This window comes from Eutrema salsugineum, unplaced genomic scaffold, assembly GCF_000478725.1.
Source record: "Eutrema salsugineum unplaced genomic scaffold, Eutsalg1_0 scaffold_4, whole genome shotgun sequence".
Taxonomy (NCBI): domain Eukaryota; kingdom Viridiplantae; phylum Streptophyta; class Magnoliopsida; order Brassicales; family Brassicaceae; genus Eutrema; species Eutrema salsugineum.
In genome coordinates this window covers 3,161,535-3,186,748 of record NW_006256686.1, presented here as the reverse complement: position 1 = coordinate 3,186,748, position 25,214 = coordinate 3,161,535, and the positions used below count along the sequence as shown (strand labels likewise).

The window sequence follows — 25,214 nt, the reverse complement described above, 5'->3', positions numbered from 1 at the left end:
AAAATATTTCTCTTCTTCATGGAGTCTTTTCACCAAAGAGGCAAGAGACAAAGGGAATAAAACTTAGTTCCTCCCAAAAAACCCTAAAAAGTATTTATACTTCCTTAAAAACGAACCGGGTCAGCCCGGAACAAACCGGGTCCTGACCCGGCTTTAATGGATAGAGTGGGAAAAGCTGCGGGTCGGTTCAGTATGTCCCAGGCCGCACACCTAAGTCGCAGTAGATGGAGACTTGTCTTGTGAAGCTTGAACCGCCTTGTCTTGGCCGCACGCTTAAGTAGGAGTAAATTGCGAACGTTTCTGCGGCATGGTCTCCTTCCTCTCCAACTCGCAGGGCTGAGCCGGTTTCTGGGGGATGTACAAACTGTGCGGGTTGGTCTCTATTGCACCTAGGTCGCAGGCTCAAGTCGGAGTGATTTGCGAGTGATTGTGCGGCATAGATCCAGGGGCGGATGACTCGCATGCCTAAGTCGCACGATTGTGGACTTAGCATTTCTCTTGCTCGGGAGCTTCAGACCTCTTCCAGTGATAGTTTATCCGCACATTTCAACTCGCAGCATCAGCATTCAGGCGTTCATCTTCAGGCCTGCGGGTTAACCAAGTCGCAAGACCATCTCGCAGCATCCAGAGCAGCTTAGACCACTTCGCATTCCGGAGAGTGTAACTCCTGTGATACTTGTCCGAATTGAATGATTTAGGTTGCAGAAGACAGAGGACTCATTTATCTCCAACTTTGGTGAAGGAAGTTTCAGTGCTTGGGAAGTGGAAGGCTTCCTGGAGGGCACATCTTTGCAGTGCATGTACACGACCAGAGAGAGGCGTCTAGACATGTGTCCATTCCGGAGACCGTATCTTCCTGCTCATAGATCCGAATTGAATGCTCTTGGACGTTCTGGAAAGAAGACTCAAATGTCTCTGATTCTCATGAAGGACCCGGAAACCAAATCGGCCTGGAAGTGCACCGTCCTTCGCATCCTTTAGGACTGATCTGCTCGGTCCGGAATACCTGCGAGACTGGGGTTCCTTCCGACAAGCTTATCTCTCTGCTCACGCGTCCGAATTCCACGATTCCACTTGCTAAGAGACCGTGATGCAATGCTCTCCAACTTCTATGAAGCACCCGCCGTCTGAATCGGACCGGAAGGCTCCCCGGACAGGCGATTTCTGAAACATGTTTGCACCCGGAGATTTTGGCCGATACACTTCACTCGCGGTACGTGTTTTGGTCGACAAAGTTCACCCGCGGTACGTGAAAATGGTCGACAAAACCTTCCTGGCCAGCGAGAATGGCCGATAACCTCCATAGACCCAAGTTTTCCACTTTTTCAAGCTTTGCTCACCATTCCACCTCCTTGATTCATCTTTTCAGCTCCACATTCACCTGATAGACACTCAAAACATGCAATTGACTGATTGGGACCTAATGCATCTCCTAAGTTCTAAAACAAACCCTAAGGACCTAAAATGCATGAAATAAAACATGATTTGGAGTGATTTATGCAACCTAAATGATGCAAATTATGAACATATCAACTCCCCCACACTTGTCCTTTGCTTGTCCTCAAGCAAAAAGAGCAAATGAGAGAAAGAGGTTGTATGCAATGGGAGTTCACATTTTCTTTTTGAGAGAAGTGATCACAATGAGAACTCAAGTTCATGCTCAATTATGCAATGCAAAGTCATACTCAGATATATATCAACTCAGCAAGGAATCTCCACAAGTTCATCTCTCTCTCAACTCTTTCACATTCATTAAGCTTTTATCAGGTGGATCTCATGATGCAAGGTTTAAACAAGCTGGCTTGGCTAGGGAGAGGCTATGAGATTAAAATGATCTCATCAGTGTTCAAGTGGGTTAAATGCAGCAAAGGGATCTCTCTATGAATGATCAAACTTTGGCAGAATGCTAAAGGTAAAAAGCAACCTATGCATACAAGGGCAAAGACTCATCACACCCCACCCTCTACTCAAAGCTTCCTCACTTGCTCAAAAATCCTCACTTTTCACTCTCATTTTCCTCTCACTAGGGGATTCACTTTTCACTTTTCCTCTCAAGTCTTGGAACTCAAACTTTACACAGCTCTTTTTCTTTTACAACTTCTAGCCTCTTCTTTCTTTCTTAACAAAACATTTGAGCCTTTGGCTTCTTTTCTTCCTTTTTCACTTAGAGACTAGACTCTTTCTTTTCAACAAACCAGAGCTTATTTTCTCAAAACACCAAGACTGACTTCTTTTTCTTTCATTCCCCTAGTTATTTTCACTCTCTCTTTCCCACTCATCTCACCTTTTTCCACTCACCAAAGAGTCTTTTCCCCCACACTTAATCCTCGCCAAAACTCTCAGTTCCTTGATGTTGGAACACAGCACTCAATGAGACTTGCCCTTGTCGCTCTAAACCTAACACTTTCTGCTAAGTTTGATCCAAGGTGGCCTTTCAATTCACACACAAACATTATGGGTTCAAGGTATGGGAACTGATCCTTGATGTGGATTCAGGTACTTGAGCTAAGGAAAAGAGTGGTGAAAACAGTGGTTCTAGCTCAAGTATGTATATTGGTATCCACAAGCTTTTTCAAACAGTGCATCACAAGATATTTTCAAGTCAAGTTCAAGGTTCCCACTTAATTAGAGTTGAGTTCAATTCAAACTTGCTTCTCAGATTCAAATCATTTCAGACTTTGCAAGCACAGAAAAAGATTCACAAGCATATTCAATTCAAGTTCTCAAAGTGATGTGATGTACTCCCTAGAAAACCTATCATTACTCCTTGCAAGATGCAACCTATATGCAAATGTAATCTAGACTCAATCCTAAAAATGCAACTACATGATCATTTTTTTTTTTTTTTGTGTAAAATTTTCAGATTTTTCCATTTTTTGGTTTTTATATGCACTTAGATGAATATGCAACTAGAATGTGACTCAAGACTCAAAGTGTAAAATAAGAAAATAGAAAACATGATTAGTTAAGGATAAAACTCCTCCCCCACACTTAGATAACACAGTCCCTTGTGTTATAAAAGTATGAGAAAGAAGTGAAACCAAAGCAAACAGGCAAAATGCAAAAGAGAAAGAAAAGCTACATGCTATTTACAAGGTTTTGAGTGGTACCTAGTGGCTGTTGAAATCGGACCCCAATGAGTATGAGGGGTTCGATGTGTGGCCTGACGGTGTTTCCCAAGAATGGTGGCTGGCTTCATCACTTCCGTCGTCAAGATCTACCCAAGTGGTTCCATATGTGACCAAGGCTGTGCAGTTCATGGAACTCTCCCCAACCTCCTCTCTGTTCCTTGGTGAAACCGGTGCTGGAGCTCCACCTTTGCAAGGGTTTTCAAGCTTCTTGATCCTCTTCTTCATCTCCTTGATGCATTTGGCCATCTTGTGGATGGTTTTGTCTTGGTACTTGCACCATTGTTGGAGAATACCAATCTTCTGTTGAGCTCTGAACCCTGAAGTGCCTGGTTCCTCCCAGTTGTAATCATCAAAGTGATATCTGTTTCCACCAAGACGTTTTTGAGGTGGGGGCAGATCATCATCTTGAGCACCAGCTGCACTTGTGGTAGCATCTTCAGCGGTTGCTTTCTTTCCCTTGGAGGCTTCTTCTCTGCAAGCTTGCTTGTATGTGAGGATTGGTGGATCAGTTTGGACATTGTACAGCTCTTCCTTCAGCAAGAAGAAGTGAATGTTCCTTTTAACTTGGACTGTGGTGATGGAGGGATTGGGTAGGAGAACTTGGGCTGGTTCACTGATGAGTGTCTTGAAGTTGTAGACTACCTTGGTACCCACTCTTCCTTGGAGAAAGCCAATCCTACACAAATGTGCTTCATTAATCAGATCAAACTTTGCCTTGTTCTCCTTGAATCTGTACCCCATGGCTTTCAAGATCTTTGTTACCACCCATCCATGGGTCAGCTTTGCATCTTGCTTTGTAGAACCCCACATGCACTTTTTGTAGAACATCAAAGACCTTGCTAATTGAGATGCAAGGCAAAGTGGGTATTCATACCCTTCATAGGGTTCCCCATCTTCATGTGTTGGCATCAGCGGTCTCAGCCCTACACCAAGAAGCATCAAATCTCCCTTGTGAACTCTTCCAACATCAATCTTGAAGTAAAAGCTGTGAGAGAGAATCTTGTGTACATATCTCAGAACTGGGTTCCTTATCCAAGAGGCCTTTGCTGTTCCAGCTGTGTACTTCCCAGAAGCAATTGATCTCCATAGAAGTTGGATCTCATCTTTTCTGAGATTGACCTGGTTGGAGAGAAGTTCATTTCTAGGTGCTGAAAACCCAAAGATCTTATTCAATTCTCTGAATGACACTGAATACTCCTTCCCTTTCACAGTAAACTCCACATGTCCAAGTCCATCTCCTTGAATGATTCTTGAATCCCTTGGGTAGTAAATGAAAGCTTCAAAGGAGGCTAAGAACTCTTGGGACTCTTGCTCATAAGCGATTTCTCTCATCTCCAAAAGTGACTCAACACCCATGTTCCCAAGCAAAGTCTTGACATCTTCATAGAGGCCAATCTTCTTCAGAAAGTCCAAATCAGGGAATCTCCCTTGCTGGATCTCTATCTGCTGAAACTTAGCCAGATAATCAAGTGTTTCTGGTTCAGTTGTCTTGAACTTCTTTGATCCCTCTTCAATGGTGCCTTGGGAACCACCAGCTGAGCTGCTGGAGTCACTTTCAGTCTGTTCACTCTCAGATACCACAGCCAACTGTTTCCCCTTTTTCTTGGAACCAGAAGCAACCACCAAAGCTCTTCCTTCAGGCCTTGTCCTTTTTGGCGCTGGATCACACTTTCCTTGCTTTGTGGTATTCTTTGCACCTTGACCTTTGTTTCTTGGCTTTGAAGTTCCTGAGACCAAACCTTTGCCTTTTGATGCAGGGCCCTTCTTCTTGGCCAAAGAGTTGGTTCTTTCAGTCATCTGCCAAGAGATTCTCAAAAATATTGTTAGTACAAGGATGAACCTCACAAAAGTCTCAAAATTTTGAAAAAAATTGTTGCAACAATTTTCAAAATTCAAGAACAGGTAATTACAAACAAAGTGCTCTGTTTTCCAAGACTATCTAGCACCCTAGCATTTATAAAAATAATCCCAAGGTCTAAAACAACCTATCAAAATCGATTCCACACTTTAAAGTTTAAAAAATCACCATTGAAGAACATGGAAAGAGATGAGTTTCAACAGGGCGAAATACCTTGGGATTAAGATGCAACAAGTTCGAAATGCAATCAGGATGATGTTAACAACTCAAAAACGAGCTCAGAGCACTTTGAATCAACAATTTTGGTGGAGAAATGAGAGAGATATGGTGAAAACAATGGAGAGAAAAGTGAGAGATAGTTGCAAACTCGGGTTTGTAGTGAGGAAGAGAGAGTGTGGGGTAGGGTCAAGCCTCTGGACTGGTGGTCAATAGATCTATTTTGACCAGTCAAGGCTTTGACCCATCCTTTTCTCATTGACCGGCCTCCTTTCTCTCTTTTGTGCGTCCGGGAACTGTCGGGATCGAGCTGTGTGACCGTCTCGGTGTAGAACCGGAAAAAATTTCGTGCGGCCTGGTCATCCTCTGCTCTGACCCGCACAACCATCCCGCAGCTTTTGTTACTTAGGCATTCTGGCCGTTCTCTTCATGCTGCGACCTAACCCTCCTCTTTCCAGGTCGCACGACCATCTCGGAGTGAATTGCGAATGATCGTGCGACTTAGCCTCCTTGGGTTTCAAGCCGCAGCACCAGGTCGCACAGGTTTGGACTTAGGCGTTTTTGGACTCCTCCTGTTTAGTGCGGCCTGGCCTTCCTCTTTCCAGGTCGCACGACCATCTCGGAGTAGATTGCGAATGATCGTGCGACTTAGTCTCCCAGGGTTCTAGGCCGCAGCACCAGGTCGCACAGTTTTGGACTTAGAACCTTCGGCCTTCTTCTTTCTGGTGCGGCTCAGCGTCTACGCTTCTAGGTCGCACGCCCAAGCCGGAGTAAATTCCGAACCTTGCTGCGGCCTGGCTCCCTTTCTTCTGACCCGCACACCCATCCCGCAGCAAATGGGACTTAAACATTTCGGGCTTCTCAAGGTATTGTGCGGCCAGGGTTCTTTCACTCCAGGTAGCACGCTTATCTCGCAGGTTTTGGGACTTAAACTCTTTGGCCTCCCTTCTTTTTGTGCGGCCTGGCCTCCATGTTTCTAGGTCGCACACTCAAGCCGGAGTGAATTCCGAATAGACGTGCGACCTAGCTCCCTCTCTTCTGACCCGCACACCCATCCCGCAGTAAATGGGACTTAAACATTTCGGGCTTCTCAAGGTATTGTGCGGCCAGGGTTCTTTCACACCAGGTAGCACGCCCAGGCCGGAGTAAATCGCGAGTCTTGCTGCGGCCTGGGTTCTTCATGCACTAACCCGCACACCTAGGTAGCACTGAGGCGTTCTTCGAGTTTTTCTGGCTTTAAACAGTCCTCTCAGCTCTCTCACATGCTCCATTCCATTCATCACAAGTTATGTCCTCCAAGGGTCACCTAGTACCTGAGACCAACTCACAAAACCCATCAAAAAGTTCTAAAACATAAAGGAAAAGAGAAGAAACCAAAAGAACTATGTACAAAGATAAGCTTGGGGTGTCTCCCAAGAGCACTTTGTTTAAAGTCTCTAAGTTTGACTTTGAGAACCTGTTTAACAGGCTGGTGGATCAAGAAGAGGAACTGTTGTAGCCTCCTCTTTCCCTTGTGAAACTAAGTAATGCTTGACTCTCTGTCCATTCACCACAAATTCCTGACCATTCTTTCCTTTTAAGACAATGGCACCATAAGGCCTCACTTCAAGAACTTTGAAAGGTCCAGACCACCTAGACTTAAGCTTTCCTGGAAACAACTTAAGCCTGGAGTTGAAAAGCAAGACCAAATCACCGTACTTGAACTCTCTCTTCAGAATCTTTTGATCATGCAGGACCTTGGTCTTCTCCTTATAGATCTTTGAGCTTTCAAAAGCTTCAAGCCTGATCTCCTCAAGTTCATGAAGTTGCATGATCCTTTTCTCTTGAGCTGTTTTGATATCAAAGTTTAGAAACTTCACAGCCCACATAGCTTTGTACTCCAACTCAACAGGAAGGTGGCAGCTCTTCCCATATAGCAGACTGAATGGTGATGTTCCAATGGGAGTTTTAAAGGCAGTCCTGTAAGCCCATAATGCATCATCTAGCCTTTTGCTCCAATCTCTTCTGCTTGAGCTAACAGTCCTCTCCAGAATGGCCTTGATCTGTCTATTGGATACTTCAACCTGGCCACTAGTTTGAGGATGATATGGAGTAGCTATCTTGTGTTTAACTCCATGCTTTCTCAATAACCCTTCCAGAGTCTTGTTCAAAAAGTGGGATCCTCCATCAGAAATGACAACCCTTGGAACTCCAAACCTTGGGAAGATGATGCTCTTAAACAGCTTTACTACAACCTTGGAATCATTGGTAGGGGAAGCAATGGCCTCAACCCATTTGGACACATAGTCCACAGCAACAAGTATGTATTGATTTCCAAAGGATGAAATGAAAGGTCCCATAAAGTCAATCCCCCAACAATCAAAGATCTCCACTTCTAGAATGGGGTTTTGAGGCATCTCACTTCTTTTAGATATGTTCCCATGCCTCTGACAGGCATCACATGCTGCAACCACCAACTGGGCATCTTTGAACATTGTAGGCCACCAGAACCCACTTTGAAGAACCTTTGCCACAGTTTTGAATGCCCCCATGTGACCTCCAAAAGCAGAACCATGACATTCCTGCAACACAGGTTGCATCTCCTCTTCAGCAAGACACCTTCTGTATAACTGATCCTTGTTCAGAACATAGAGGTAGGGCTCATCCCAATAGTATCTCTGGACATCTCTGAAGAATTTTTTCCTCTTGTAAGCATCCAATTCAGGGGGCTCCACCCCACATGCAAGATAGTTCACTATATCTGCAAACCAAGGCATCCTCCTTTCTTGAATGCTCTCTACTTCCTCAAACTCCAAGTATGAATGGAGCACGATCAGAGACTCTTCAGGCAAAGCATCATCTATGGGGACTTTTTCTTCAATCCTCAGCCTTGAGAGATGGTCTGCAGCACCATTCTCAATCCCCTTTTTATCAAGCACCTCCATATCAAACTCTTGGAGCAATAGAACCCATCTCAACAGCCTTGGTTTGGCATCTTTCTTGGTCATCAAGTACCTGAGGGCTGCATGATCAGTAGACACAATGACCTTTGATCCCACCAGGTAGCTTCTGAACTTATCAAAGGCAAAAACTATTGCCAGCATTTCCTTTTCAGTTGTAGCATACTTCTCTTGGGCAGAGTCAAGTGTTCTACTGGCATAGTAGATCACATGCAACTTCTTGTCTTTCTTTTGTCCAAGTACTGCTCCAACAGCAAAGTCAGAAGCATCTGTCATGACCTCAAAAGGTAGAGACCAGTCTGGTGCCTGAACTATTGGTGCACTAACCAATGCCTCCTTGATCAACTTAAAGGCTTCTTCACATTCAGCATCAAAGGTGAAATCCACTTCCTTACACAACAGTCTTGTTAAGGGCCTGGCAATCCTTGAGAAGTCCTTTATGAATCTTCTATAAAACCCTGCATGACCCAGGAAGCTCCTTATCCCTTTAACAGAAGTGGGGGTTTGCAGATTTACCATCACTTCCACCTTTGCCTTATCAACCTCAATGCCCTTTTCAGAGATCTTGTGCCCAAGAACTATCCCTTCTTGCACCATGAAATGACACTTCTCCCAGTTCAGCACCAAGTTGTGTTGCTCACATCTCTCCAACACCTGTGTCAAATTAGAGAGACAATCCGAGAAGGAGGAGCCATAGACACTAAAGTCATCCATGAACACCTCAACTTTCTCTTCAATAATGTCAGAGAAAATGTGCATCATACATCTTTGAAAAGTGGCCGGTGCATTACATAAACCGAAAGGCATTCTCCTATAAGCGTAAGTGCCATAAGGGCATGTGAATGTTGTTTTCTCTTGATCTCTTGGATCTATGGGAATTTGGAAAAATCCAGAGTACCCATCGAGAAAACAAAAATAAGGATGATTAGCTAACCTTTCAAGCATTTGATCAATGAATGGTAAAGGAAAATGATCTTTTCTAGAAGCAGAATTCAATTTCCTATAGTCAATGCACATGCGATGGCCAGTTATTGTTCTTTGAGCTATGAGTTCATCCTTATCGTTTTTCACCACTGTGATCCCACCTTTCTTGGGCACAACATGAACAGGAGACACCCATCTTGAGTCAGAGATTGGGTAAATTATCCCTGCCTCAAGAAGCTTTAGTATCTCCTTCTTAACCACTTCCCTAAGGTTGGGGTTAAGTCTACGTTGGTGCTCAATAGAGGACATAGATTGGTCCTCTAGGTGGATCCTATGGGTGCAGATGTCAGGAGAGATCCCTCTAATGTCAGCCAAAGAATACCCTATGGCTCTCCTGAACTTTCTTATTTCATTCAGCAATGCACTCTCTTGGTCCTCTAATAGGTTATCATTGATGATGACAGGATATGTGGAGTTTAGTCCTAAGAAAGCATACCTGAGCCCTGTTGGTAGAGGTTTGAGCTCAACAGAGGGTGCATCAGCCTCATTCCAGTCCTGGTCCAAGCTGCTTTGGCTGGTGACTGATTCTTGGATTGCCAAAACCTCAGTGCCATTCTGTTCCAGCTCCACAAACCTTGTCTCAGGACCCAGCTCTCTTGCATTGTCCAGATACAGCTTATACCCTTCACTTGCTTCAGCCAAGAGCCCATTGTCTCCTTGTTCTTGAGTTAGAGTAGCTTGAAGAGGATCCTCAGTGTTCAGCTCCTCAAGCAACTCATCAGCCAACTGATCCATTGTCTCTACATAGAAACATTGACCTTCAATGGTGGGCTTCTTCATCATCTCATTCACATCAAACTTGAGCTTTTCAGACCCAAGTTGAAGTTCTATTATCCCACCTCTCACATCAATAATAGCTCCTGCAGTGGCTAAGAATGGTCTGCCCAAGATAAGAGGATCTACTGGCTCTTCATCCATCTCCAGCACAACAAAATCTGTTGGAACCTCAAAACCACCTATCTTGACAGGTAGATCTTCCAACATACCAACAGGCAATCTAACTGATCTATCTGCAAGGATAAGAGAAATCTTTGAAGGTTTGAAAACTCTAAAGCCCAGCTTCTGTGCTATGGAGAATGGCATCAAGCTGACTGATGCTCCTAAATCACAAAGACATCCAGAGAATAGAAGAGGTCCAATGGCACAGGGGAGTGTGAAGCTCCCTGGATCAGTCAACTTCCTTGGAATGGACTTCCTCTGAATGATAGCACTGCATTCATGACTTAGTACTACCATGCCTTGAAGCTCTTTTGTCTTGTTCAGAATAGCATCCTTCAAAAACTTTCCCATCTTTGGCATCATTAAGAATGCATCAATGAGAGGCATTGTGAGTGGTGTCTCTTTGAGTGCCTTCTCAAATACAGCTCTTGCCTTGTCCACTAGTTGCTTCTTAAATCTCCCTGGAAATGGGAGCTTGGGTTGGTATGGAGGTGGTGGCACATACTTCTTCTCTGGTTCTGGTTCCTTTGCTACCTCTTTACCCTTTTCTGACCTTGGTTTCTCAGCAACTTGATCATCCTTTAAGGCTGCCTCCCTCTCAGGTTGATCATTGTCCTCAATGATCACATTGTTGTTCTCAATACCAGGTAACTCCTTGCCACTCCTCAGTGTAATGGCCTTGGCATATTCCTTGGGGTTGGGTTCTGGTTTTCCAGGTAGGTGACCTTGGTTCCTTGAGCTTGATGCCTGGGGTTTTGCTTCAGTTCCTTGATTTCCTGCTGCATAGTCTGTTGACCCTGAAGTAGTTGTTGCAGAATACCAACCATATCTGTACCCATCTGTGGCTGCTGTTGAACCATTGGTGGCTGAAACTGTTGTTGAACCGGCGCCTGCTGTTGGAACTGTGGTGGACCAAACCCTGGTGGTGCCTTTGGCTGCTGTGAAGTGTAACCAGTGCCCTGAAATGGTTGCTGTTGCTGACCAAAACTCTGATTCTGACCAAATTGATTCTTGGGTTGGAATGACCCTTGAAAGTTGTGCTTGGGAACAAAGTTCTTTGGAGCTTGAGAATTGGGATAGACCTGGTCTTGTGGGTTAGCTACATTGGTGTTCCTGTAAGAGAGGTTTGGATTGGCATTACCATACTGATATCTTTGGAACCTCTGATTCCCAATGTAGTTGAGCTCCTCTTGGGTAAGACCTTCTTCACTTATGTTCTCAAAAATTTGAGAAGGTTCCTCATACTCTCCAACAAAATGCATTGGCTTCTGAGTGGTGAATTTCAGCTTGTCCAATTCACTCCTCAACTCCTTAACTTCTCTGGTGAGCCTCTGTTCTGAGCTTGAACCTTCAGACCTATTTGATCTGTCATAGTCTTCACCATAAGTATCATTGCTCAATGCTAAGTTCTCCACTAGCTCTAAAGCAGCATGAATCTCTTTACCCAGAAAGTTCCCATTGGAAGCAGTATCCAGCTGGTTTCTAATCTTGGGAAGAGCTCCCCTATACAGTGTGCTGAGAAGAGAAGCCTCACTAAACCCATGGTGTGGGCATTGGTTTGTGTAGCTCCTGAATCTCTCATATGCTTCACCAAAACTTTCATTGCTTTGCTGAGTGAAGCTAGAGATTTGGTTCCTTAGTTTTGCAGTTCTTGAGGTAGAGAAGAACTTAGATAAGAAGGCTTGCTTGCATTGCTCCCAGGTTTGAATGGAGCCTCTTGGAAGATTCTTCTCCCATTGATGAGCTTTATCACCAAGACTGAATGGGAATAGTCTTAGCTTAAAGCTGTCTTCTGAAACTCCATTTATCTTGGTCAGATCACACACCTTATCAAACTGGTCCAAGTGTTCCAAGGGATCTTCCATTGCTAACCCATGGAACTTTGAGTTCTGGACCATATTCAGCAATGATGCTTTCACTTCAAAGTTGTTGTTCTGCACAGGTGGTGCCTGAATACCAGCTCCATACTGATGAGCATTGGCCCTGTCATTTTCGCCAACATAGATTTGGGGTTGCTCATATCTTCTTTGTTGTGGTTGGAAAGGGTGGGGTTGGTGGTGCACCTGGTGTCTTTGTTGAACATTGGCCTGATGCCTCTGTTGATGAGCCTGAGCTTGTCCCTGGTGGACATAGGCTTGTTGGTGGTGCACCTGTTCCTGCTGAACATTGCCCTGGTGAAACCCCTGACCAACTCCAATACCAGCTCCCTGACCTTGAGCCTGTTGCTCCTGAACTGGTTGTTCCATATCTACCACGTGATCTCCTTGTTCTGCCATCTCAGTCTGATCAATGTGTCTACCACGTCTGTCTCTTCTCCTCCTTGGTACCAAAAGGTTGATGTTGTCGTTTAGAGGAAAAGGAGGACCACAGCTTCTTGATCTAGACCTGGTGTTCATACACCTGAAATCACAAACAGAACTTGAAAGGAATCAGTAAAAACAAGAAAGTAAGCACTTGATCTTAAGAACAGATCAGAGCTTAATGCTAATCAAACCACAACTTGGCAACGGCGCCAATTGATAGACAGGACTTTTTATGGTCTCAGGGCTATCAATCCCCTTGTCAATGTAGCACAAAGAGGTTTATCAATCCAAATGTGGTGTTAGACACTAAGCTATATGTTCAAGTTCTTAATTCAAGCAAACAAGAATAGGTTTTGATTAATCTAGAGACAACTATAAACATAAACAGGTTTAAAGACAAATGACAATGACAAATGATGTGAATATGATATGATGGAGGCATGAGATTCTAGACATGATAGATGGTTAGGGTGCTTTGGTGTTAAACTAGAAATGCTAATGACAATGATGAGACATGATTCAAATGATTAAGAACTCTAATCTAGGTTAATCCTCTCATGAAGGTATTAACCCCTATACTAATCCATTTTCAAACCAAATTCCCATTTGTGAAACATGAATCAATATGCATTAACAAACAGCTCTTAATGATCATTCAAGCATTTAACAAATCATTCCCATGATGAAAAATTACTTAAACCTCTAACACAACTCTTTCAGGAATTTCATCAAACACTTTTGGTGCATGAAATTCCCAGAATCTAGATCTCAAGTGATTATCAAGGATCTAGCATAGAGAACAGCTGTTTAGAGAGATGAATCAATGAATCTAGCCCTAAGCACTCCTAATCTAACACTTTAGCACCCTAACCTACACATCTAGAACCTCATTAAGGTGACTACTCACTAATCATACTAATCTCTCTTAAACCTTTGCAAGTTGAGTAGATTAGCATGATTAATGATGAGAAATGGAGATGGAGATGATAGATTCAAAAGAAAACAGCTTTAAACACCCAGATCTCTTTAAACTCTCTTGATTAAACACTCAAATAAAAATATTTCTCTTCTTCATGGAGTCTTTTCACCAAAGAGGCAAGAGACAAAGGGAATAAAACTTAGTTCCTCCCAAAAAACCCTAAAAAGTATTTATACTTCCTTAAAAACGAACCGGGTCAGCCCGGAACAAACCGGGTCCTGACCCGGCTTTAATGGATAGAGTGGGAAAAGCTGCGGGTCGGTTCAGTATGTCCCAGGCCGCACACCTAAGTCGCAGTAGATGGAGACTTGTCTTGTGAAGCTTGAACCGCCTTGTCTTGGCCGCACGCTTAAGTAGGAGTAAATTGCGAACGTTTCTGCGGCATGGTCTCCTTCCTCTCCAACTCGCAGGGCTGAGCCGGTTTCTGGGGGATGTACAAACTGTGCGGGTTGGTCTCTATTGCACCTAGGTCGCAGGCTCAAGTCGGAGTGATTTGCGAGTGATTGTGCGGCATAGATCCAGGCGCGGATGACTCGCATGCCTAAGTCGCACGATTGTGGACTTAGCATTTCTCTTGCTCGGGAGCTTCAGACCTCTTCCAGTGATAGTTTATCCGCACATTTCAACTCGCAGCATCAGCATTCAGGCGTTCATCTTCAGGCCTGCGGGTTAACCAAGTCGCAAGACCATCTCGCAGCATCCAGAGCAGCTTAGACCACTTCGCATTCCGGAGAGTGTAACTCCTGTGATACTTGTCCGAATTGAATGATTTAGGTTGCAGAAGACAAAGGACTCATTTATCTCCAACTTTGGTGAAGGAAGTTTCAGTGCTTGGGAAGTGGAAGGCTTCCTGGAGGGCACATCTTTGCAGTGCATGTACACGACCTGAGAGAGGCGTCTAGACATGTGTCCATTCCGGAGACCGTATATTCCTGCTCATAGATCCGAATTGAATGCTCTTGGACGTTCTGGAAAGAAGACTCAAATGTCTCTGATTCTCATGAAGGACCCGGAAACCAAATCGGCCTGGAAGTGCACCGTCCTTCGCATCCTTTAGGACTGATCTGCTCGGTCCGGAATACCTGCGAGACTGGGGTTCCTTCCGACAAGCTTATCTCTCTGCTCACGCGTCCGAATTCCACGATTCCACTTGCTAAGAGACCGTGATGCAATGCTCTCCAACTTCTATGAAGCACCCGCCGTCTGAATCGGACCGGAAGGCTCCCCGGACAGGCGATTTCTGAAACATGTTTGCACCCGGAGATTTTGGCCGATACACTTCACTCGCGGTACGTGTTTTGGTCGACAAAGTTCACCCGCGGTACGTGAAAATGGTCGACAAAACCTTCCTGGCCAGCGAGAATGGCCGATAACCTCCATAGACCCAAGTTTTCCACTTTTTCAAGCTTTGCTCACCATTCCACCTCCTTGATTCATCTTTTCAGCTCCACATTCACCTGATAGACACTCAAAACATGCAATAGACTGATTGGGACCTAATGCATCTCCTAAGTTCTAAAACAAACCCTAAGGACCTAAAATGCATGAAATAAAACATGATTTGGAGTGATTTATGCAACCTAAATGATGCAAATTATGAACATATCAATGCCCCACACTTGTCCTTTGCTTGTCCTCAAGCAAAAAGAGCAAATGAGAGAAAGAGGTTGTATGCAATGGGAATCCTTTCCTGTTCTAGTCCTAGGCAAGCCAAGTACAAAATCCATAGAGATATCAACCCAGGGGTGAGAAGGAATAGGCAATGGAGAGTACAAACCGTGCGGCTTAACCTTAGACTTAGCCTGTTTACAAGTTGCACATCTCTCGCAGATTCTCTCTACACTTCTCTTCATGTGAGGCCAGTAGAAGTGATCTTGCATTACTTTCAAAGTTTTAGTAATGCCAAAATGACCCATGAGACCTCCTCCGTGTGCTTCCCTGACTAAATGATCTCGAATAGAACAGTTAGGAATGCATAGGCGATTATCATAAAAGAGAAAACCATCTTGCCTGAAGTAATGATCTTTGGCAAACTTTTCACAGGATTGGTATTTCTCTCCAAAGTCAGAATCTGATGCGTACATATGTTTAAGCTGTTCACATCCTATAAGCTTAGCATCAAGAGTAGAGATCAAAGCATACCTTCGAGACAATGCATCGGCAACTACATTGTCTTTACCTTGTTTGTACTTGATCACATAGGGAAATGTTTCTATGAATTCTACCCACCTTGCGTGTCTCTTGTTGAGATTTTGCTGCCCTTTTAGATGCTTAAGAGACTCATGATCTGTGTGTATGGCGAACTCCTTGGGCCAAAGATAGTGTTGCCATGTTTGCAAGGCTCGGACCAGGGCATAGAGTTCTTTGTCATATGTAGGGTAGTTAAGTGTGGCACCTCCAAGTTTCTCACTAAAGAAGGCTATAGGCTTCCGATCCTGCATCAAAACAGCACCAATACCTATTCCAGAGGCATCACATTCGATTTCAAATGTTTTAAGGAAATCAGGTAAAATTAAGAGGGGAGCATTAGTAAGCTTATCCTTTAAGGCTCGGAATGCATCTTCTTGCGCTTGTTCCCACTTGAATCCAACTTCTTTCTTGATTATCTCGGTGAGTGGAGCAGCAATGGTGCTAAAGTCCTTCACAAACCTCTTATAGAATCCGGCTAAGCCGTGAAAACTCCTTACTTCACTCACGGTCTTAGGACTCGGCCATTCCTTTATTTCTTTCACCTTCTCTTCATCGACCTTGATTCCATCTGCGCTTACAACAAAGCCTAAAAATACCAAGTTATCTGTGCAGAATGTGCATTTCTTAAGATTGGCATACAATTTTTCTTTCCTAAGCACATCTAAGACAGATTTCAAATGCAAGACATGATCGCTTAGACTCTTACTATAGACCAATATGTCATCAAAGTAAACGACCACAAAACACCTATAAACGCCCTAAGAACATGATTCATCAATCTCATAAAGGTGCTAGGTGCGTTTGTCAAGCCAAAAGGCATGACTAACCACTCGTATAGGCCATGCTTAGTCTTAAAAACAGTTTTCCACTCATCTCCCTCTTTCATCCTAATTTGATGATATCCACTCTTAAGATCAATTTTAGAGAAGATGCTAGACCCATGCAACTCATCTAACATGTCGTCTAACCTAGGAATTGGATGCCTATACTTAACCGTTATATTGTTAATTGCTCGGCAATCAACACACATGCGCCAGCTACCATCCTTTTTAGGCACAAGTAATACGGGCACAGCACAAGGGCTCATGCTCTCTCTGATGTGGCCTTTCTCCATGAGCTCGTTCACTTGTCTTTATAGCTCTTTAGTTTCTACCGGGTTGGTTCTGTAGGCAGGTCGATTGGGTAATGAAGCTCCGGGAATGAAATCTATTTGATGTTCAATGCCTCTAATTGGTGGCAACTCCTTGGGATTATCCTCCGGAAACACGTCCTTATAAGCCTGCAATAGATCATCCATTTCACTCAGTAACACCGATGTAATGTTAGTGAGACTAGCAAGAGATTCTTTAAAGACAAATAGTAAAACCGGTTGTTTGGATATCAAGGCTCTTGCTACATCACCAGCTTTTAAGAAAAAGTTCGATGATTTGTTCTCGAGTTTCTCCTTTTGTTTGAGTTGGAGCTGATCTTGATACACTTCTTGAGGTGTTAGAGGCACCAGAGTTGTTTTCCTGCCATTGAAAACAAACGAATGCTTATTAGTGAAACCATCGTGTATAACTCGTCTATCGGATTGCCATGGTCGGCCTAGAAGGATATGTCCAGCCTCCATAGGTAGCACGTCACAAAGGATCTCATCTTGGTATCGTCCGATGGTTATAGGGACTGAGACTTGGATATTCACTTTAAGTTCTCCATTCTCGTTTAACCATTGAAGCTTGTATGGTCTCGGATGCTTCTTAACGCTTAAACCTAGCTTTTTAACCATAGCCTCGCTTGCTACGTTAGTACAACTTCCCCCATCGATGATAAGACTACCTACTTTCCCTTGAACAAGGCATCGGGTGTGGAATAGGTTCTCTCTTTGCTCTTGTTCTTCTGTCTTGGACTGAACACTTAGAGATCTTCGGGCAACCAGTAGCGAACCCTGAGCCGGCATTTCCTCATACTCGGTCATAGGTTCATGTTCAGGACTTTCTTCCTCAGACTCGATCTCTCCATCGTCTTTGAGAATCATGACTCTTTTATTAGAGCACTCATTGGCGTAATGACCTCGGCCTTGGCACTTGAAACACTTTACATCTCTAGATCGACTTGTGGAGGCTTTGGTTTTGCCTTTTCCTTCTTTTTGAGTCACGAACGGCTTGTTCTCAGGCTTTGGCACCGCGATTTGCTTTCCATCTCTCTGGTAAGGATTGAGTTTTTCCTCTTTTAAGTAACTTGGCCTAGAAATTGTAGATACGGCTCCATAATTTGGTTTTATCACCGGTTTCCTCTTAAGCTGTTGCTCGATAAGGATGGCCTTATGCAACATTTCCTCAACCTCCACATAATGTTGCATCTCAAGCCGATCCTGTATATCTCGGTTTAAGCCACCTAGAAACCTTGACATTGTGGCCTGTCTATCCTCGGTGATATCAGCTCTCAACATAAGGGTTTCCATTTCTTGATAGTATTCTTCCACTGATCGGTTGCCTTGAGCCAATCTTCTGATCCTCTGATGCAATTCCCTATGATAATGGCTCGACACAAACCTCTTCCTCATGATAGTTTTCATTTCTTGCCAACTCTCAACAGGGTATTCTCCATTTCGTCTTCTAGAAGTAACCAATTGATCCCACCAGCTTAAGGCATAGTCGTAGAACTCGGTGGCCGCGACCCTTACTCGGTTAATCTCGGTGTAATGTTGACAGTTAAAGAACAATTCGATCTTCTTCTCCCACTCTAAGTAAGCGGCCCGATCATTTTTCCCATGAAACAAGGGAATTCGCAACTTGATTCCTCCTAGTCCGTCTTGGAGAGGTATAGGCTCGTCTCGGGCTCGTCTTTGGCGTCGGTGATGGCTCCTAGAAGAGCTGCTATCTCAGCTGTAGTACGACTCAGCCGCTTCATCTCTTGGTGGTCTAAGTTTTTCTCTGGTTCTCTCAGGAGAATGCACGCGATTCCTTCTCCTTGTTTCTCGATCTGTTTTTACATCGGATTGGTGTTGCATCTCTTGCTTGAACACTTCAAACTCAGCAGCCATTAGCTCTTTCATTTTTGCGGTCATAGCCTCCATCAGAAGCTTGTTGTCTCGTTGTTGGCTGGTCTCTTCTTCTTCGGTCATGACTTTCCTGAAAATTTTCACAAGGGATCGATTCTTTTTACGGAATCTTGATAGTCAGTTTAAGCATCTAGAACATAGATCAACGATAGAATTTGAAAAGACGATTTCAAATGTATGCCAGTATGAAGTTGATCGGTCAGTTTATAGCGCGAATAGTTTGATCTATATGACGTGTGATGCAAACAATCGATTTCTTATCAGATCTAGCACAAGTGATCATAAAATACAGAACGAATACTCAAGAAGAATTTAGATTTGAATCGGTACAACCTGATTCTCGACGATCCAGTGATTAGAATGGTGCTCTGATACCACTTGATGTGATCCTAGGATGGATCTGCCCTTTTATCGACACTCTAAGGACTGGAACTTGATGAAATAGGCCTTTAAACCAATCGGGAATGGTTCAAGGAATTTGGGGAATCGATAGGACACACACAAGAGTAGCGGAACACTCTTGATACGCCTACTTGAATCTTCTAAGTGATATAACACACACAAAGTCGATTCAAGGTGTTCGAAGGATATGACACACCAACAAACGTGATCTTAATCTTTAAAGAAAGAGTTTTAGAATAAAAGATAAGATGATTTGATACAAAGGAGTCCAAGCGAATATAAAGAAGAAAGAAAGAAGAGATGAGTCTCATAAACATTAATTTAATCTCGGAAATAAACAAAGAACAAGCTGTCAAGTTTGAATTCGATTTTAGACGCTCCTCTTGATGAAACAGCTTGGGCTTAGGCTTTGTGGACTTAGGCGAAATAGAGATCCATTCTTGCCTCATTAAAAACCTATCTCAAGAAAACTCAATGGGACAAAACTTGAGATAGGGAAAAAGAGTACAAGCCTGGATCTCAAGCCCACTTAGCCATCTTGGACTTGGATCACAATCAGGGTGCTTGTGATCGGCTCTTTTCTCTCCTGAATCGAGTCAAGGCCTTTGATGATAGCTCCAATGATTTGCTTGAGCTTCTTAGTGCTTGATCGAGTCATTGGACCACTTGGAACGCTTAAAAGATCTTCTTGATCAGCTACAAGCTCTTGTTCCTTAGCTACTTGCTCTCCATCTTCTAGTGCCAACTCCAAGTCTTTGTTGTTGCTTTCCAGAATCACATCATCCCCCTCTTCTTGAAAAAGATTTGACCTCAAATCTGGATCATCTGCACAAAAGGGAGCTAAGTCAGCAACATTAAAGCTAGGACTAATATTGTACTTACCTCGGAGATCTAGTTGATAAGCATTGTTATGAATCCTCTTGATGATCTTGAACGGTCCATCAACCCTCGGCATGAGTTTTGATCTCCTTTCGGCTGGGAACCTTTCTTTCCTTAGGTGAACCCATACTTGGTCACCAACTTCAAAGATCATATCTCGTCGTTTCTTGTTAGCTTGTTCCGCATAGAGCTTAGTCTTTTCCTCTATATTTTTCTTGGCTTTCTCATGGATCTGCTTCACTAGCTCGGCCTTCTTTTGCCCATCAATACTAGCTCTTTCACTCAAAGGAATGGGGGTTAGATCCAAAGGAGTTATAGGATTAAAGCCATAGACAATCTCAAATGGTGAAAATTTAGAAGCAGTGTGCAGCGAGTGATTATAAGCGAATTCAACCTGAGGCAAACATTCTTCCCATTACTTAAGATTTTTCTTAACTAATGCATGTAGTAAAGTAGACAGAGTTCTATTTACTACTTCAGTTTGTCCATCAGTTTGCGGATGACATGTAGTAGAGAACAGAAGCTTAGTTCCTAGCTTAGACCATAATGTTTTCCAAAAATAACTAAGAAACTTAGTGTCACGATCAGAGACAATGGTCCTAGGCATGCCAAGCAAACGAACTACTTCCTTGAAGAACAGATTGGCTACATGAGATGCATCATCGGTTTTATTACATGCAATGAAATGAGCCATCTTTGAGAATCTATCCACAACAACGAATATGGAATCCTTTCCTGTTCTAGTCCTAGGCAAGCCAAGTACAAAATCCATAGAGATATCAACCCAGGGGTGAGAAGGAATAGGCAATGGAGAGTACAAACCGTGCGGCTTAACCTTAGACTTAGCCTGTTTACAAGTTGCACATCTCTTGCAGATTCTCTCTACGTCTCTCTTCATGTGAGGCCAGTAGAAGTGATCTTGCATTACTTTCAAAGTTTTAGTAATGCCAAAATGACCCATGAGACCTCCTCCGTGTGCTTCCCTGACTAAAAGATCTCGAATAGAACAGTTAGGAATGCATAGGCGATTATCATAAAAGAGAAAACCATCTTGCCTGAAGTAATGATCTTTGGCAAACTTTTCACAGGATTGGTATTTCTCTCCAAAGTCAGAATCTGATGCGTACATATGTTTAAGCTGTTCACATCCTATAAGCTTAGCATCAAGAGTAGAGATCAAAGCATACCTTCGAGACAATGCATCGGCAACTACATTGTCTTTACCTTGTTTGTACTTGATCACATAGGGAAATGTTTCTATGAATTCTACCCACCTTGCGTGTCTCTTGTTGATTTTTTGCTGCCCTTTTAGATGCTTAAGAGACTCATGATCTGTGTGTATGGCGAACTCCTTGGGCCAAAGATAGTGTTGCCATGTTTGCAAGGCTCGGACCAGGGCATAGAGTTCTTTGTCATATGTAGGGTAGTTAAGTGTGGCACCTCCAAGTTTCTCACTAAAGAAGGCTATAGGCTTCCGATCCTGCATCAAAACAGCACCAATACCTATTCCAGAGGCATCACATTCGATTTCAAATGTTTTAAGGAAATCAGGTAAAATTAAGAGGGGAGCATTAGTAAGCTTATCCTTTAAGGCTCGGAATGCATCTTCTTGCGCTTGTTCCCACTTGAATCCAACTTCTTTCTTGATTATCTCGGTGAGTGGAGCAGCAATGGTGCTAAAGTCCTTCACAAACCTCCTATAGAATCCGGCTAAGCCGTGAAAACTCCTTACTTCACTCACGGTCTTAGGACTCGGCCATTCCTTTATTTCTTTCACCTTCTCTTCATAGACCTTGATTCCATCTGCGCTTACAACAAAACCTAAAAATACCAAGTTATCTGTGCAGAATGTGCATTTCTTAAGATTGGCATACAATTTTTCTTTCCTAAGCACATGTAAGACAGATTTCAAATGCAAGACATGATCGCTTAGACTCTTACTATTGACCAATATGTCATCAAAGTAAACGACCACAAAAACACCTATAAACGCCCTAAGAACATGATTCATCAATCTCATAAAGGTGCTAGGTGCGTTTGTCAAGCCAAAAGGCATGACTAACCACTCGTATAGGCTATGCTTAGTCTTAAAAACAGTTTTCCACTCATCTCCCTCTTTCATCCTAATTTGATGATATCCACTCTTAAGATCAATTTTAGAGAAGATGCTAGACCCATGCAACTCATCTAACATGTCGTCTAACCTAGGAATTGGATGCCTATACTTAACCGTTATATTGTTAATTGCTCGGCAATCAACACACATGCGCCAGCTACCATCCTTTTTAGGCACAAGTAATACGGGCACAGCACAAGGGCTCATGCTCTCTCTGATGTGGCCTTTCTCCATGAGCTCGTTCACTTGTCTTTGTAGCTCTTTAGTTTCTACCGGGTTGGTTCTGTAGGCAGGTCGATTGGGTAATGAAGCTCCGGGAATGAAATCTATTTGATGTTCAATGCCTCTAATTGGTGGCAACTCCTTGGGATTATCCTCCGGAAACACGTCCTTATAAGCCTGCAATAGATCATCCATTTCACTCAGTAGCACCGATGTAATGTTAGTGAGACTAGCAAGAGATTCTTTAAAGACAAACAGTAAAACCGGTTGTTTGGATATCAAGGCTCTTGCTACATCACCAGCTTTTAAGAAAAAGTTCGATGATTTGTTCACGAGTTTCTCCTTTTATTTGAGTTGGAGCTGATCTTGATACACTTCTTGAGGTGTTAGAGGCACCAGAGTTGTTTTCCTGCCATTGAAAACAAACAAATGCTTATTAATGAAACCATCGTGTATAACTCGTCTATCGGATTGCCATGGTCGGCCTAGAAGGATATGTCCAGCCTCCATAGGTAGCACGTCACAAAGGATCTCATCTTGGTATCGTCCGATGGTTTTAGGGACTGAGACTTGGATATTCACTTTAAGTTCTCCATTCTCGTTTAACCATTGAAGCTTATATGGTCTCGGATGCTTCTTAACGCTTAAACCTAGCTTCTTAACCATAGCCTCGCTTGCTACGTTAGTACAACTGCCCCCATCGATGATAAGACTACCTACTTTCCCTTGAACAAGGCATCGGGTGTGGAATAGGTTCTCTCTTTGCTCTTGTTCTTATGTCGTGGACTGATCACTTAGAGATCTTCGGGCAACCAGTAGCGAACCCTGAGCCGGCATTTCCTCATACTCGGTCATAGGTTCATGTTCAGGACTTTCTTCCTCAGACTCGATCTCTCCATCGTCTTTGAGAATCATGACTCTTTTATTAAAGCACTCATTGGTGTAATGACCTCGGCCTTGGCACTTGAAACACTTTACATCTCTAGATCGACTTGTGGAGGCTTCGGTTTTGCCTTTTCCTTCTTTTTGAGTCACGAACGGCTTGTTCTCAGGCTTTGGCACCGCGATTTGCTTTCCATCTCTCTGGTAAGGATTGAGCTTTTCCTCTTTTAAGTAACTTGGCCTAGAAATTGTAGATAAGGCTCCATAATTTGGTTTTATCACCGGTTTCCTCTTAAGCTGTTGCTCGATAAGGATGGCCTTATGCAACATTTCCTCAACCTCCACATAATGTTGCATCTCAAGCCGATCCTGTATATCTCGGTTTAAGCCACCTAGAAACCTTGACATTGTGGCCTCTCTATCCTCGGTGATATCAGCTCTCAACATAAGGGTTTCCATTTCTTGATAGTATTCTTTCCACTGATCGGTTGCCTTGAGCCAATCTTCTGATCCTCTGATGCAATTCCCTATGATAATGGCTCGACACAAACCTCTTCCTCATGATAGTTTTCATTTCTTGCCAACTCTCAACAGGGTATTCTCCATTTCGTCTTCTAGAAGTAACCAATTGATCCCACCAGCTTAAGGCATAGTCGTAGAACTTGGTGGCCGCGACCCTTACTCGGTTAATCTCGGTGTAATGTTGATAGTTAAAGACCAATTTGATCTTCTTCTCCCACTCTAAGTAAGCGTCCGGATCATTTTTCCCATGAAACAAGGGAATTCGCAACTTGATTCCTCCTAGTCCGTCTTGGAGAGGTATAGGCTCGTCTCGGGCTCGTCTTTGGCGTCGGTGATGGCTCCTAGAAGAGCTGCTATCTCGGCTGTAGTACGACTCAGCCGCTTCATCTCTTGGTGGTCTAAGTTTTTCTCTGGTTCTCTCAGGAGAATGCACGCGATTCCTTCTCCTTGTTTCTCGATCAGTTTTTACATCTGATTGGTGTTGCATCTCTTGCTTGAACACTTCGAACCGAGCAGCCATTAGCTCTTTCATTTTTGCGGTCATAGCCCACCATCAGAAGCTTGTTGTCTCGTTGTTGGCTGGTCTCTTCTTCTTCGGTCATGACTTTCCTGAAAATTTTCACAAGGGATCGATTCTTTTTACGGAATCTTGATAGTCAGTTTAAGCATCTAGAACATAGATCAACGATAGAATTTGAAAAGATGATTTCAAATGTATGCCAGTATGAAGTTGATCGGTCAGTTTATAGCGCGAATAGTTTGATCGATATAACGTGTCATGCAAACAATCGATTTCTTATCAGATCTAGCACAAGTGATCATAAAATACAGAACGAATACTCAAGAAGAATTTAGATTTGAATTGGTACAACCTGATTCTCGACGATCCAGTGATTAGAATGGTGCTCTGATACCACTTGATGTGATCCTAGGATGGATCTGCCCTTTGATCGACACTCTAAGGACTGGAACTTGATGAAATAGGCCTTGAAACCAATCGGGAATGGTTCAAGGAATTTGGGGAATCGATAGGACACACACAAGAGTCGCGGAACACTCTTGATACGCCTACTTGAATCTTCTAAGTGATATAACACACACAAAGTCGATTCAAGGTGTTCGAAGGATATGACACACCAACAAACGTGATCTTAATCTTTAAAGAAAGAGTTTTAGAATAAAAGATAAGATGATTTGATACAAAGGAGTCCAAGCGAATATAAAGAAGAAAGAAAGAAGAGATGAGTCTCACAAACATTAACTCAATCTCGGAAATAAACAAAGAACAAGCTGTCAAGTTTGAATTCGATTTTAGACGCTCCTCTTGATGAAACAGCTTGGGCTTAGGCTTTGTGGACTTGGGCGAAATAGAGATCCATTCTTGCCTCATTAAAAACCTATCTCAAGAAAACCCAATGGGACAAAACTTGAGATAGGGAAAAAGAGTACAAGCCTGGATCTCAAGCCCACTTAGCCATCTTGGACTTGGATCACAATCAGGGTGCTTGTGATCGGCTCTTTTCCCTCCTGAATCGAGTCAAGGCCTTTGATGATAGCTCCAATGATTTGCTTGAGCTTCTTAGTCCTTGATCGAGTCATTGGACCACTT

At 43.3% G+C, this 25,214-nt stretch overlaps 1 non-coding gene across 1 annotated transcript; it reads left to right on the top strand.

Annotated features, from left to right (window-relative positions):
* Window positions 1-11,603: 11,603 nt before the first annotated feature.
* LOC112084687 lies at window positions 11,604-11,710 on the top strand. Its single transcript, XR_002898348.1, has one exon. It is a non-coding gene; the product is annotated as a small nucleolar RNA R71 (small nucleolar RNA).
* Window positions 11,711-25,214: the final 13,504 nt, after the last annotated feature.